The sequence below is a fragment of the Mustela lutreola genome, chromosome 9, assembly GCF_030435805.1.
Source record: "Mustela lutreola isolate mMusLut2 chromosome 9, mMusLut2.pri, whole genome shotgun sequence".
Lineage (NCBI taxonomy): Eukaryota > Metazoa > Chordata > Mammalia > Carnivora > Mustelidae > Mustela > Mustela lutreola.
The window spans coordinates 14,973,279-14,989,609 of NC_081298.1; the positions used below are offsets into that span (position 1 = coordinate 14,973,279).

At 48.0% G+C, this 16,331-nt stretch overlaps 2 long non-coding RNA genes across 2 annotated transcripts; both read right to left on the minus strand.

Moving 5' to 3' along the window:
* Positions 1–404: 404 nt before the first annotated feature.
* LOC131808106 (uncharacterized) lies at positions 405–3,285 on the minus strand. The gene is made up of 4 exons (XR_009344679.1): positions 2,864–3,285; positions 1,825–1,979; positions 1,281–1,430; positions 405–651 (listed from the first exon to the last, which is right to left on the minus strand). It is a non-coding gene; the product is annotated as an uncharacterized LOC131808106 (long non-coding RNA).
* Positions 3,286–14,973: 11,688 nt separating this feature from the next.
* Positions 14,974–16,279, minus strand: LOC131807563 (uncharacterized). Its single transcript, XR_009344543.1, has 3 exons — positions 16,033–16,279; positions 15,746–15,904; positions 14,974–15,158 (listed from the first exon to the last, which is right to left on the minus strand). It is a non-coding gene; the product is annotated as an uncharacterized LOC131807563 (long non-coding RNA).
* Between the last annotated feature and the right edge of the window lie 52 nt (positions 16,280–16,331).

The window sequence follows — 16,331 nt, forward strand, 5'->3', positions numbered from 1 at the left end:
TGAGGTTGGGAGTGAGGGTGAGGTGCTGGGGGACCTCACCATTCTCAAGCAGCTTTTCACCTCTTCCTGTCACCAGGTGACAGTTGTCGGGCTCATCAGTTCACACATTATGCCTCTCATGCTCCACTCCACCGACTTCACACTGCTATTCTCCCTATGTTACAGATAGCAAAACTGAGGCTCAGTGGGACAAAGTCCCACAAATGTGTCCCAAATTACAGAGCCAGTATTCTACAGACTCAGGATTCAAAACCATATCTTCTAGGCTCTGAAATGTTCTATTTTCACCTCCTAGCTTAGGAGAGAAACCCCATACATGCACACATGTCATTCTTCACCCACCCCTCCTATCCTAGACCAGATGCAATGAGTCAAGATTGCAGATGAAGATTGAAGATGGAAACACAGAGAAAACATTGGGTCTTTATTTATTCACTAATGAACTGTCATTTCCTCTTGTGTGCCAAGCCTCACGTTGGATGCTGGGCATACACGGATAAAACAGACCCAACATTAGCACCCTGGAGGTGTTTGTCATGGAGCCACACCTGCATCAAGACACTTTCCTTTTTCTTGGGCTTGGGGAACAAAGGAATCCTCAGACCACACGTACCGGGAAGTCCTAATCTTGTTGAACTGGCAAGAATACATCTGTGGAAAGAAAATAAAATAGAGCCTCACCAGAGGAACAGTCCCAGGGACCTTTACTTTCCTCCCAACCAGAGGGTCCCCTGTCAGTGGGCCCTACATCCCTTGGGATAAGAAGAGAGAGAACACGGGGCTAGAATAGTCAAAACAGTACTGGGGTTTCCTGTGGTTCCAGACAACCTAGCCAATCAAGGCCATCACCACAGCAACACTCTCTCCACGCACACAGCACTTTGCTTTTATATTTAGTATCTCGGTGGAAATACTTGTGTCCATTTTACAGCTGGGGACACTGAGGCTAAGGAAGGTGCAGTCAGTCGCTCATAGTCCCATGGTGGGTCAGAGGCAGAAGTGATGTGAAAAGATAAAATTCTTGCCTCTTGTATCATGGCTCCTTTCTTCTGGCTCATTCCAAGAAGCCTTTCCTCCCAGGCCCAGCACTAGCAGTCACTCACACCTGACCCTGGGAAACACTTGCTTAGGAAACTGTGGGTTAATGGTGTTGACAGACAGTGGATCTACTTGGAGGGGCGGGGCAAGTGGTGTAAAGGGAGATTCCAAGCAACTTCCTCATTCACACAGTGTGGCACCCTGGTAGGACACTGGGGATGTGGCTCTGTACAAGAACTTACCTTTCACTGGCTCAACACAGGACTTCCCACATACCCCCTTGCAGCACTTGAGACCATGAAGGCAGTGGCCGTCATTCATGCAGAAGTCCCTGGGGTTGGGCCTCTTGCACTGCTCAGTGACCACTGGACATTTCCCAGGATTGACCATAACTGGTGAGAATGGGAGCACAACTCAGAGGCTTGCCCGCTAGACAGCACCCCACCTCCTACCCCATCTCTAATTTGTACATGCCAATCACTTCCTCTCTACCCGCAGCCAAACTGAGGCCAGTGTATGTCCTGATGGAGCGCCTGTTCCACCAAGGGGAACACAACCAGTGTTATAAGTGTCCAACAGACAGAGTGACTCAGTAGCTGAATGAGTGGCTAACTCATTGACTAGCTCACCAGTTCATGGACTGACTCACCGAGAACAGGAGTCAGTCAGCTGTGGTTCGGCCCTACCCTCCAGCCCAGTTTTGGGGATTCCCCGCTACTTCTCCAAGATATGTGTTCTTAAGCTATAATCTCCCTGGTCCCCTCTTCCCGGGCTGTGTTGCCTCACCAGGCTTTGATGGGTCTACAGGATCCACACATTTGATGCCACAATATTCACGACAGCATTTCTGCTCCTTTGGACACTGCCAGTCGCTCCGGCACTGAGGGGGTTCAAGCACATCACAGGAGGTGTGAAGGGGCAGTCTCCGTGCTTGGCGTTTTCTAAGGGTGAGAACAAGGGAGAAGAGGAAGCTGATTCTGAGTCACAACCACAATCCTGGACAAGGAACCACCTTCCCAGGATGGGAGAAAAACCAAACTCGGGCAGCCGACCCCAAAGGAAGAAAGGGAGCTTTTGGGTTTCCAGGCTGAAAGCAGGTGAGGGGCGGTGCCGGGCTCAGCCAGCCACTCAACCAAGAGGGAGTCAATGCAAGAAAGAAGGTATAGACGGTGGGGTGCTGGCAAATGTTTTTAGAGAAGCTTTTGGGCATTTGCCAATTTCTGTGGTGTAAATATCACCACTGTGGCTGATTCCAGGCTACCAACATGATGTTCACTGGCTCTCAAAAGTCTTGAGAGTGTGACCTTCAGCTGTTGTGAACAGTATAAGCCTGCTCCAGTACATGGTTGGACAGAGCTCATGGTCAGGTGCTCCTGGCCCACCATTCACTGTGAAGGAGGTGGAGAGGGACCTCAGTAGTAGGAGAGGCAACTCATCAGGACAGATTGCAGACCAACTGGCAAGTAAATTGAGACAGAGTGACCATTAAAAAAGAAACAGTAAGAGTAAAAGAGAACATTTTGGAAAATGAAACAGAGACCCAAATAATGTGATGGAGCAAAGAGCAGAGAAGGAGTTGCAGAGAGACAATGACAAGCGATACACGGGGCTGGGGTTATGGGGTCCATCTGGGGAAAGGTGGGTTTCTGGATGCTTAGGAACTCTTAGCTGAAGTCCTCAGAGAGGTGCCTGAAATTAAGGGCCATGGGCCAGACCATGGGAAAGGTGACTTCAAGGTCAGCTCCTGGACTAAGAAGAAGGTACCACCATGCTGAGCCATCAGGGACCCTGGTACCTGGATATGTCCAGAGACACTCCAACTCACCTTTGCTAGCATCTTCCGCAGCCCAGGATTTGAGGATTTGGAGGGCAAGGAGCACCATGAAGGGGAGGAGGCTGCCGGGTTTCATCGTCACAGCAGGTGGTGGGGGTGGTCAGTGCCAGCCTTTCCCTTTATACCTTCCACGGAGGGTGTGGTTCCTATAGACGTGCCCGGGGCCCTCCCCGCTGTTCTGTCCTAAGCCGGAAATTCAGGGGAGGACAGTAACTCCACCACCCAGAGTATCGTTGGCAGGAGCCTGGGGAGGGACGCATGGAACTTGGAGGGGGAGGTGTCCGCAGGCTTGTCAGGAGACCATTCTGGAAGCACCTGCCTTGGGCCTTTGCGGTGGAGTTGGCGAGGGTCCTGGAGGGGAACGTACAGGCCAGAACTGGAAGTCATTACAAAGGAGCCTCTCTGTGTGCCTTGACCTTCCCACACTCCTGGACTGGCTGCCAATTACCCAGGGTCACTCCCTCTCCCAGACTTCACGTGAAGCCTTCACCTGCCGACACTGGACTTGTGGCCACATAATACCCAGAGTTCTGGGCACTCTGCCAATCCCACGGGGCTTTCTCAAAGAGCCTGAATGGCATGACTGGTGATAGGGGAGAGCAACCCAAACCACTTGGGGCCTCCAACTTCCCAGCTGTGAGGTGGGGGTAGCGCTACCTGCCTGGGTCATTGAGCAGGATCAGAGAGAAAGGGGGTGGAAGGACACTGAACAGAGTGAACACACACCCCTTAGTGACGGGTGGAGGTGAAGTGAATGCGAAGCCACATCTGAGCCCCTTTCTTTGAGATGAACTGATAGGACCCTTCCCAGCAGTCAGCCGGACGGGCCGATAAGCAAGGAGTGCAAGGAGTGCCGTTCGACATGCTCAAAAAGTTTTCCCACACCCCAAGTTACCCCCACTGTGCTTTCATAATTATAACGAAGGTTCTCATTAACCGAGCATTGGCTATGTGGCAAGAAATTTGAGTGGAACATTTCCAAATATCAAAAGGAAGCCCATTAAGGTGTAACCAAGAAAAAAAATGCAGGGGATAGAGAAGTCAGAATGAAGGGGAAAAATGAAGGGAGCCACCACAATGTGGTGACAGAAGATCTGAGAGTGACAGCAGAGTGCCAGAAACACAGGGGGGCCAGTTCAGACCAGAAAGGGCCCCAGGGCTCCAGGAAATTCATCTTCTGAAAGGTGAAGTTAACACAGCACATTTGGCACAGACGAACATGGGGAGGAGGTTTTGACAACACAATAAAGAGTTTGTGGTTGAAAAGTGATATGTACGTAGAAAACCAAGCAAACATAAAACCTGACAATTTTTCATGACAAAAAAATTAAAAAATAAAAAGTTGTGCCAGAAAGGAAAAGTAGTTTGGTTTATGACCTAGTTCAGCTGTGACGAGGGTCCACAGAGTCATAATAAGGTAAGTAAGAGTCCTGATCTGACCAAATTATCACAGAACTCTCTCTCTCTCTCTTAAATAAAAAAATAAATAAATACAGCTTTTTAAAAAATGGGCTGCCTGGGTGGCTCAGTCCGTTGAACATCTGACTCTTGATTTTGGTTCAGGTCATGGTCCTGGAGCCCCGGGATGGAGCCCTGCATTGGGTTCCATGCTCAGTGGGGAGTCTGCTTCTCCCTCTCCTTCTGCCCTCCCCTCACTCATACTCTCTGTCTAAAATAAATAAATTAATTAAAGAAAACCTATCACATAACTAATGGAAGGGAGAGCATGGAAGGGTGAGGGTTGGTAAGCTGTTTGTCACAAGTTTTGTGAGATTATGTGACTCTTGAGTTTATCTGCATGTATCATTTTGATAAAAATAAAGATATTTAAAAAGAAAGCCCATTATCTCACTTATCTTATCATGAAGATGTACAATCATCCAGGTAAAGCACTAAGCATTATTCCCCTTTCAGTAGGATCCCTGAGGACATAAGATTCTCTCTCCCAGTTGGGAGCCCCTCCCCTGTTGCCCTGCCCTTGGCACTGAGATTGATCACTGAGAATGGTCAGTGCCAGTTCATGAAGATGCTTCTCCATGAGAACATAAGGTCCTAAATAGGACAGCTTGTGTGTACATGGTCTGTAAAAGTCACCCAATTTAGTGTGCGGTTCTGAGTTGTCACAAAGGTGTGCAGCCCCACAACCACCACCTGAACCAAGAGAGAGAACCGTTCCATCCCCCTCTTGAAATTCTCATGCACCCTTTGAAGTCGATCCTGTGGTCCACCTTCAGCCCCTGGCAACAACCGATGTGCTTCCTGTCCCTATAAATTTTGCCTTTTTGAGGGTGTTCTATGAGTGGGATCGAACAGGTCACGACCTGTTGAACCTTCTTACACTTAGCAGAACGTCTATATTCCCAGGAGTTTGTTCTGTGGCTCAGGGAAAAGTTATGATGTCTAAATGGGGTTTCTCTTGATCAGATGGTGGCCCCCAAATGTGGGGTGATAAGCAGGTGGAAGCCGATGGTTCAGTGGTGAAAGAATTCACCCACAGCTGAGCAAAGTATTGAATTACACCACAAGGGATCAGTGGGCAGGACAGAAGAGGAGAGACTGTCTGCCACTGGGTAGTGGATGGGTGTTGCTTTTAAAGGAGGGGGAAATGAGGAAGTATGGCCATGTATGGAATCTTCCTTCTTTTGGTAACTGTGTCTGGTTGTAAGTAATGCATTGGTTACTCAGGACCTATGGCTATTCCGAGGTGAATCACCTGATGGATCTGTTTGGATTCCACTGCTCAAGACTGTTTGCTTAAAAGGGGCCTTTGCAGAGACGTCCTGGTTTGTTTATGCATTCCCCAGTTGGAGGAATTGGGTGGTGCTCCCAGTTTTTCATGATTATGAATTAAACTGTTATAAGTGTTTATGTATAGGTTTTTGTGTGCATGTGGTTGACATTTCTATTGGGCAATATCTAGTGTAGGATTGATAGGTAAGATGGTAACATACATTAACTCTAATAAACTGCCAAATAATGTCCAGAGTAGCTGTACCATTTTGCATTTCCATCAGCAGTGGGTTCTCATCAGAGTTCTAACTGATTTGCATTAGCAACAATACTTGGTATTGATGTTGTGTGTGGTATGTGTGTGTGTGGTTTTGTCTGTTTGCTTGCTTTTGGCCATTCTAATAAATACATAGTGTATGAAATGATTATTTTTATGTGCTTATTTGCCACTGTATATATTCTTTGGCGAATTGTCTGTTCAGACCTTTTACCCATTTTTATTGGGTTGTTCGTTTTCTTGTTATTGATTTTTGAAGTTCTTTATATATTCTATATACAAATACTTTATCAGATATGCATTTGGCCAATAGTTTTCCAATTGGTGGCCTGTCCTTATTTTTTTTTAAGATTTTATTTATTTATTTGACAGAGAGAGATCACACATAGGCAGAGAGGCAGGTAGAGAGAGAAAGGAGGAAGCAGGCTCTCTGACGTGGGGCAGAGAGCCCGACGCAGGGCTCGATCCCAGGACCGTGGGATCATGACCTGAGCTGAAGGCAGAGGCTTTAACCCTCTGAACCACCCAGGCGCCGCCTGTCCTTATTTTCTTAACAGTGGTTTTCAAAGAGCAGTTTTTAATTTTGATGGGATCCCACTCATCATTTTCTTCTTCGTCATGTTTCTGGTGTCATATTTGAGAAATCTTTGCATAGCCCAAAGTCACAAAGATTTTTCTCCTTATATTTCTTTCTATAGTTCTAGTTCTTGCAATTATGTCTGTGATTGATTTTGAGTTAATTTTTGTAAATGATGTGAAGTATGGATCAAGGTTCATATTTTATGTATGGATGTTCAGTTGTTCTGGTATCATTTGCTGAAAAGACAATTATTTTCTCCAGTGAATTCTCTTCATACTTTTGCCAAAGTCAGTTGATTTTATGTGCATGAATCTCTTTTCACACTCCCCACTGATCTATCTGTCTGTCCTTCGGCCAATAGCACAATGCCTTCATTACAGTATTGCTATGGGCTGAATGTTTGCTTTTCCTCAAAATCCTTCAGTTGGAGCCCCAATTCCAGCTGTGGTGGTATTAGGAGGTGAGGCCTTTGAGAGATGCAGAGGTCATGAGGGTGAACCTTCATGAATGGTATTGGTGCTGTTATAAGAAGAGATATGAGAGAGATGATCTCTCCCACTCTTGTTCTCTCTGCCATGTGAAGACATAGTAAAGATGTGTCCATCTACAAACGAGTAAGAGGGCTCTTGCCAGATGTCAAATCAACCAGTGCCATGATTTTGGACTTCCCAGGCTCCAGAACTGTATGAAATAAATTTCAGTTGCTTAAGTCACCCAGTCGGTGATATTTTCTTATAATAGTCTGAGCAGATTAAGACACAGAGGTTTATAGCAAATCTTGATTCCAGCCCAAATTGTTGTGGCTATGGTTTACCATTAGGCTTTATCGCTGACCCTGGCTGTGCCTTGTCCATAATCTCAGGGCGCTCACCATCCCAGTACCTGCCAGTGTCCTTTAATAGAAGCACCTGGGCTACCCTGCCTGAGGACTTTCTCTCAGCCCAATTCAGGGAAACCAAATGCCAGCCAGTGACAGACGGGAGCTGGAGGATAAATACCACATTTTTTCACCCTGGATGGGAAATTCCAAGACAGATTCTATACTTCCTTCCGGAATTCTCCAACAGTATTGAGCTCCAATTGCCCATACCAGCAATATTCTCAGTACTGCACCCTTTTCAGTTTCTTTCCACCTGGTCTCACAAACCTATTCTCTGATTAGTGTTCCTTCGATCAACTCCCAAGTAAGTTACTTGTCCTCAAACTATTGCCCCAGGGTCTTGCTTCCAGGAGAACTTAACCAAAAAGATATATCCCAGCACTCAGCTCAATGACTGGCACGTGTAGACTGCAGCTGTCATCAGAGAAAGACAATATCTCTCTGTTTAGTTCAGGAACCTGACACACTACATGTTGAATGAATGAAACAATGAAAAATTCACTGAATGAACTAAAGAAGAAAGCCAGGAAGAGTCATTAGCTAAGTTTTGATCCCGCCTTCCCGATTCATGGGAGTCCTGGGGGACACGCATTCATGTCCAGGTTTGTAGTGTTCCTTTCTTATATTTGGAACAGTTTCTCTGAAATACGCCAGCAATCTCCAAGGGGAATGGAGGATCCCTCCACCATGAGGCCAGCCACTTGAGATGGTGCTGACAAGTTGATGGTGGGCGTCAGGACAGAAACCTACTGGATTGAACCAGAAGACAGAGATTGGGAAATGGGGTAAAAATAAGGGAGGGTTCGGTCAACCACACCCTTCTCTATCAGCGATCTCATGGGTAACAGTAGCTGTCAGATCTCCTCCCACTAGAAATGAGCCTCACGGTTGATTCCTCCCTACTGGGGTTTTCCCTATGCACCTCTTCCTAGATAGAGCTTCTGAAACTTACAGAAGGTTTGAATGTTCTCTCAACCATCCTGTTTGTCCAACTCATATCTGTTGAGTCTATGGAAATAGGCTTGCACCATCCTATGCCATGGAGACTTTAATGCAGCACTAAGTACATGGATATTAATTATATCATGATTATTTGAGTGCTTGGATATAGTTTTGGCCTCCTAAATAATCATGTGTGCAAATTGAAAGAGGGCATCAGTTTTCATACACCAATTGATAAAAGCTCAAAGTCTGCCCATATATTATCATTACCCTTCAAGGCAATAGATATTTTTTTAATTTCAATCTGAGATGGATATAGATACAAATATGGGTAGAGATATTTGAAGCCCTTAACAGCCTTTCTCAACCGAGTTCCTCTGTGAGAGGTTAAGGCCGTGGTGTTTAATGGTCACGAGAGCTATTGGACGGAGGACTGGTTCTGAACTCAAGTCTGGCTGCTTGCCACTTGAAAATTGATAATCGAGAGACAAATGATGGTGGGAAAACAGAGTCTGCTTTATCTGGGAAGCTGGCAACCTGAGAAATGGTGGACAAATGTCTCAAAGACCATCTTCCCAGTCCAGGGGCAGCCAGAGGGCTTTAAAGAGGAGAGCAGGGAAAAAAGGAGGGGAGCTCCGTGCTGGAGAGTCCTATGTCACCGTGACCCTGAACAGACTTGCTGGCATCAGCGAGGGCTGTTTTCAAATATAGTCAAGCCTTATCTTCTGGGAAAGTCTGGCCCTTCTCTCCTCAAGGCCAGTGGTCTGCAAATCTCAAGGAAAGTACGTTAGTTCTGCTATAGAGCTACACTGGGACTAAAAGTCTGACCACATATTAATTGAGTTATAGTCAAGAAGAGATTCAGATGGCACTGGAAGAAATATAAATTGGCCCATTCAGTTGGCAGAATTAGTTGACCTTTTCTATAAGGACACCTAGCCTTGCCAAAAGGAAAGACCTAGAAACAATTTGAATTCTAGGTATACAGCTTAAGGGGAACACAAGCCCAGGGGTATGTGGATTCAAGCTGCGGGAGTCTCTTTGCTCCCAGTGACTCCCAGCCTCCAGGTCAGACTCTGAATCACGGATAGACTCAGGGTTTGTGGAGAGAAGCACGTGTTTTATTCATTCTCTACTCAAAACCCATTCTCTACGCCCAGCTCTTTTTCTGGTCACCAAGGGTACACTAAGGACCAGACATAAAGAATTATCTGTGGTGGAACCCAGACTTCAGCTTGGAATGCCCGATATTCTGGCCTTGTGCAGGGAATGGACCCCCTGCACCCTCACAGTGGGAATCCTCCGTGTCACCCTGCTGGTGGCCACCCACCTTCAGACAGAAGAACAGGTCTGAACTCCCACCCCTTGGCGCGGACACCTAACCACCAGATCCTCCACCTCGAGGGGGACCATGTTTGAAGGCTGCTTGAGGCAGGGAAAGAAGAGCATGCGGTGGCAATCTTAGCTGTTTACCGACTCACTCCCCACCCCCTGCCCCCCATAAATTCAGGACACTGACTGGATGACCCTGGCAAGTTCCCCAACACTGGTGGTCTTTGAGGGCCTTTTATCAGGGCACCGCCAAGGACCCAGAGGAGCAATCAGCTAAGAGCCCTCACTGCCTCAGTGCTTTATGGATTACAAAGTCCTGTGTAGGATGTTGTCCTGAGCAAAGTGACTGTGTCTACCTTACAGATGAGAAAACTGAGTCCAAAGAGATACAATCATCCTTCATAGTCATACTATAAGTCAGAAGCAGGTGTTTTTTTTTTTTAATTATATCTAAAATGTAAGGCATTGGGTTGCCTGGGTGGCTCAGTGGGTTAAGCCTCTGCCTTCGGCTCAGGTCATGATCTTGGGGTCCTGGGACCGAGTCCCGCCGCTTTATTGAGATGTAATTGACATATAACATTGTGTAAGTTTAAGGTGTACAGTGTGATGATTGGATACATGTATATGTTGATAAATATTTCCCACATCAGCCTTAATTAACACATCTTTATCTCAAATAGTTACCATTTTGTTGTCATTGTTATAGTGAGAACATTAAAGCCCTACTCTTATAGCAACTTTCAAGTATATGATACAGTTTTGTGAACTACAGTCACCATGCTATATAGTGATCCCTGGAAGTTAACTCATCTTTTATTTCCAAATTCAGTTATCTTATGGCTGACGATTTGTACTCTTTGGCTATCTCCCATTTCACCCACCACTCAGCCCTGGCAACCACCATTCAAATCTCTGTTTCTGAGTTTAATGTTTTCAGATTCCATACATAAGTGAGATTAGACAGTATTTGTCTTTCTCTGTCTGGCTTATTCCAGTTAACAAAGTGCCCTTAAGGTCCATTCATGTTATCACACATGGCAAGTTTTCCATCTCTTAGAATGGCTGAGTAATATTCCATTGTATATAAGTATCGCATTTTCTTCCTCCGTTCACCTGTCAGTGGACCCTCAGGTTATTTCTAGGCCTTGGCTACAATGAATAATGCTGCAGGGAACATGGAATGCAGGTATCTTTTTGAGATAGTGATTCAATCTTCTTTGGATATATACCCAGAATTGAGATTACTGGATCATGTGGTAGTTCTATTTTTAATTCTTTTAGGACCCCTCCTACTGGGCTCCATAGTGGCTATGCACGAATTTGCATTCCAACCAACAGAGCACAAAGGCTCCCTTTGCTCTGCAACTTGCCAGTATTTGTGCTCTCGCTCTCTCTCTCTCTTTTTTTTTTCTTTTTGCTGATAGTCATTTCATTCAGGTGTGAGGTGGTATCTCTTTGTGTCTTTGATTTGCATTTCCATGATGGTTAGTGATGCTGAGTATCTTTTCATGTACCTGTTGGCCATTTCTATGTCTTCTTTGGAAAATGTCTATTCAAGTTGTCTGGGTTTCTTTTCTGCTATTGACTTACAGGAATTCTTTATATATTTTGGATATTAACGCCCTTATCAGACATAGGATTTACAGATATTTTCTCCCATCCTGTAGGTTGCTTTTTCTTTTTGTTGATTGCTGATTCTGCTGTGCATAGAGGGAGAATGGTGGTGGCAGGGTTAAATGAGCACAGTTCATGAGATCAGGACCCAGGGTTCAAATCCTGACTTTTTACTACATCAGGGCCTCAGTTCTCCCATCTGTAAAATGTGGCCTTTGTACTAATCCAAGTTGTTCTTTGTATCCTGGTGGTCCTGTTGGGTTTGGCCAGTGGTATCAGGCTAGAATTCATTCAATCTGGGGAATAACCGTAGCAACAGTCCTCCATGTACGGGTGCCTGACAGCAGACCAATTCCCTGGCAGGCACCGCTGTAGCATGAAGGATGTGATTACGTCCATTTTAATAGTGAAGAAACTGAGTGTCGCGGAGTCTGAAATAGGTACTGCCACTGCTGGAGGCAATAAGCCAGGCGAGGCAAAGCTGACGTTCAAACTGAGGTCTCCTGAGCCCCGCAGCAGGGCTGCTCCTTCAGGCTTCTCCCAGCTTCTCCCTCCCAGGGCCCAGCTCAGAGAGATCACGCACAGAAGCACTGGCATGGGAGACCCCCTGGGCTCTGTGCCTGGAGGACAGCAGGAGGCAGTGTGGAAAGGAAGAAGCTCCTCCCCCTGTGATAGGGGAGGCAGCCCCCTGCCAAGGAAGGCAGAAGGTCAGTGGATTTAGGCCACACTGGGGGAGGGGGACGTGAGAGGGTCCGATATCTGAACCTAGCTCATCTTACCTTCCTTCGGGACCACACACCGCTTCCTGCTCTTGTCCCTGTCCCACTGGAGGCTGTCTCAGCCCAGAGCACCCTGTTTGCAGAAGTTTAGAGGGCTGAGCATCCTACACGTGCCTTTTGCCATTGGAGACTTCCCAGGCTTCACTGGAGCCGGAGAGAACAGGCCCAGAGCTCCACAGCATCCTGCTGTCCAGGACCCCAGCCCCACCTCACACTGCTCCCTAGAGAACCCCACTCCCTGCCCCCAGGACCCAAACTTGAGACTGAACCAGCTCCTATGGGAAAGCCTGATTCCTTTAATCCAGTGGGCCCCCTGGTGGACTAACTGGTGGCTGACCTTCGATCAATAGCCACCAATAAGATTTACAAAGTTAACCCTAGCTAGGCCTGGTCCCCAGCCAGATTCAGAGGGCGCCCTGCAGCACCCCAAGACTCTCTGTCCTCAAGTCTCAGCCTTTGTCTCTTCCTTGTAGACAGGACCGTCTCGCCCAGCTTCAGAACACTTGTAGGATTTCAAGATGGCCTCATCTTACTCAACAGGCGCTAAGCCAGCACTGTGTCTTCTCTGAGCATGGCTGGTCATCCTGGCGTGAGCCTGCGGGCTGACTGACCTGGAGCCAGTTGGGGGGTATAGAGAAGCATGTTCTCGCTTTCTCTTCCTCTGAAGAGAGACAAGGAAGGAGTGCTGTGACAAATGCACAGAGATCATCTTCTCAGGAAGGGAAAGGAGTCCCCAGAAGCCAAAAGGAAGGTGGGGGAGGTGGGAAGTCATGATCCAGATACAGGCAAGGGGACAGTGCCAGGGACAGCCTGATAGGTGGGCAGTGAGAGTCACTGGCTCTGGAGGGAACACGTAGGGTACACTTTCAGGTGTTCCTGGCCCAGGAAAAGATAGACATGCAGAACAAGGACGGACAGAAACAGAGAGAGAGGGAGAAAATAAAGACAGACATCTGGAAACATGATGATGAAACTGAGTTTCACTCGGACAGAGAGAGGGAGAGAGAAAGATACAGTAATAAAAGTTAAAATGAGCCAGAACTTAAAAGAAATTCAGATGGCTCTCGAGAAGGAACGAGGTGAGGACTAAGGGCACGAGGAGATGTAGAGCATGAGAGTGAGGTGAAGGACAACAGGAAGACAGAGGCAATATGGCGGACAGAGCTGTTTAGTCAAGGGATGTTTAGTCAAACGTTAGTCAAGGGATGATTTCAGGTTGTCCAGACCTGCTCTCAGATGACGTCCCCACAAAGAATCTGCTCAGTGTTTGTCTGAGTTCTCTTTTCTGCTAGGCTCAGTGGAAGGGCTTGATTGAACTCCTGCCTTAGGAAAGGAAGAGGAGGTCACCCCCGAGCTAGCCAGGAACCCCACCATCTCTGACTGACTATTCAGAGACACACAGGACTCCTGTGGTAGGTGACTCCCTGTCAGCATGACTGACACTTTCTCTGTTGCCCTGTCTTCTGAGACTTCCTCCATCCTGCCCGTTCCTCCACTGGAAGCAGCCTGCCTTGTGGCCAGATGACTCTCCTTGTCCCCCAGGCATTTCCCCCAGTAAACTCTCGATCTAATCTCTGTCTTAACATCTGCTTTTCCGAGGCTGCAAAGAACACATGCTTCTATTTGTCTGGGCTTGAATTATTCAAGCAGTGAAGGAAAAGAAAGTAGGCAGGCAGAAGTTTTGGAAAAGAGAACATGTTTTTCTCTGATACATGTCACTGTTGAATGAAGACGGTAATTAGATTCCATTAGAAACATGATAAAGGGGGCACCTGGGTGGCTCAGTGGGTTAAGCCTCTGCCTTCAGCTCAGGTCATGATCCCAGTGTCCTGGGATAGAGCCCCACATCCGGGCTCTCTGCTCAGCAGGGAGCCTGCTTCCCTGACACCCACCTCTCTCTGCCTGCCTTTCTGCCTATTTGTGATCTCTCTTTCTCTCTGTCAAATAAATAAATAAAATCTTAAAAAAAAAAAAAAAAAAGAGGGGCGCCTGGGTGGCTCAGTGGGTTAAAGCCTCTGCCTTTGGCTCAGGTCATGATCTCAGGGTCCTGGGATCGAGCGCCGCATCGGGCTCTCTGCTTGCCAGGGTGCCTGCTTCCTCCTCTCTTTGCCTACTTGTGATCTCTCTGTCAAATAAATAAATAAAATCTTTAAAAGAAAAAAAAAAGAAAGAAACATGAAAAAGTGAGGTCCCCATTTTATTTAAATGACTATATTCATCATATACCTGAAATTTCAGCACTTGCGGCCATGTAAACCAAGACGAAACATATTCAGTCTCAACTTAAAACCTTCTAGGCAGTCTAGACTTTACAGAACTTTGCTTCAGATATATGTGTTAAGGCAAAATAAATTTTTTGAAGACCACTCTCCCCACTCCGCCAGACCTGAAACCCTCACGTGACCCCTAATCAAGACGGACTCACAGAGCAGAAGGTGGGAAAATGCAACGCTAAATAACACTTCATTGTTCGGTAGATCAGGGGCTAGACGCTCAAACTAACACTCCAGGTAGCTAACCTGGGTCACAGCCTTTCCTTTTCCTGATTGATGATGGGCCTAACGCTTAGACCCTAAGGTAGCTTAGAAGTAAGGCATGGCCTGTTCTATTTCCAGCCCTAAATTCCAGACCTGGCTCTAGGTCTTCCTACTTCAACAAATGGAGAAAGGCTGCCCGCAGCAGTACCAGAGACAATGTAGCAAAAAGGCTTCCTCCCCCATCTCCAGGTAACCTGGGCACCTTTCATAGAATCCACACACACAAGACAGGACTCAAAGATTCCCCTGGAGTCTGACCAACAGAAAATCTGAGGGTCAGGAGACATTGAAAGAGAGAAACATCAGAAAAAGAGGAGTACCACTACCAACCAAAATTAACTGTGAACCAGTAACCCCGAACTCTAAAGGATGCCCCCCAAAAGCCTGAAAGACAGAGAGACGGGGTTGGGTGGATAGCGAACAGTCTTAGATTTTCAGGTAGTTTTAAATATATAACCCTTTATTTCTTTGTGTGGTTCTCATGTCAAAAAGCATTTAACTTTTGCTATAAGAAAGCGTGGGCAGTGGGGAGAGCATGGAGGAACTGGGGATCGGTTATCCAAGTCTGAGCCTGCCAGAGGGGTCTTCTCAGGTCTGGTGAAGAAGGGCTTTTACCTGGGGAGAGAGGAGGGAGTCAGAGATGCGGGAGGGTGCAAACCGCGGGTCCCAAGCTCCCCCGACCCGCCGCGGGGGTCTGGACCCGCTGGGTACTGTCCTCCCGGGAGCACTGCGATGCGCTGCCCAGGAATCAGGGACAGGGCCCGGGGAATTCTAGGAGAGCCACCCTCAGGAATTAGAATCTCACAGAGGAAAGGGACTCATGATGACAAGCTGCAAGAAAAAAATACAAGAACAGTTGAAAATAGCCCTAAGAAAACTTCCCTAAGGGTCGAGGGGCTTGCGATCCTCCTGCCCGGACGGCCCCGTGACCCCATTGAAAGGAGGATGCCCACGACAGGAAATGGCACCGTGCCTTCTCCTCAGGAAGGGGTCTTGGGCCTCCCTCGCTATGGCCCGACCCGCGGGCCAAATTTCAAGGCAGACCCCGGTGGTAAAGCTCTGATCTCAAAGATTTCTCCGGGCACTGCCAGTTCTCGACTCCCTCCGGGCCACCTTGTTCTTCTGGAACATTCCGGGGGCACAGCCCAGAGTCGCCGAAGGGGCTGCGGTGGGGGAGGGGTGGGGGTGGGGGAGGGGCTCACCTCAATCCAAGGTGAACCACGGCTCCGTACACTGCTGCCTGCAGTTGTAGAAGCAACACTTCTCGTCCCCCCTGCAGCCTCCGTCGCGACGGCACAGAGGTAAAAGGTGGAAAGGGCAATCAAGAAAAAACTCTGGACAATAGCCAGGTTTCTTCTCAGCTGAGGAGAAATGCCACAGCGTGAGCCGGGAGCCCCGGAGCGTCGTGGCCACAGGCAGCGCGGCCGCCAGGGCGCCCCCACCCGCTCCGAGGAAAGTTCCCCCGCCCCGGCCACGCGGGTACACGCACCCCTCCGCCGCCTCCCCCATCCGGCCTGCGCCGTGTGGAGGCCGAGGAGGAGGACCAGCATCGCGATGAGCGCGGACGGGCCCAGCAGCTTCATGGCGCCGCCGAGCGTTCGCTCAACGTGCGGGGTGATGCTTGGCTTATATCGCCACTGGCGGGGGCCCGCCGGCAGGGGGCGCTGTGGTGCCCGGGGTCCAAGGTCACGGGCGCCTCCCGCGAAGCTGGAAGTAAGTAGCGGCAGTTTTCCTTCCCACCACCCCAGGAGACGCCGGGCAGTAACCCGTCGCCCGAAGTTCCGAAAG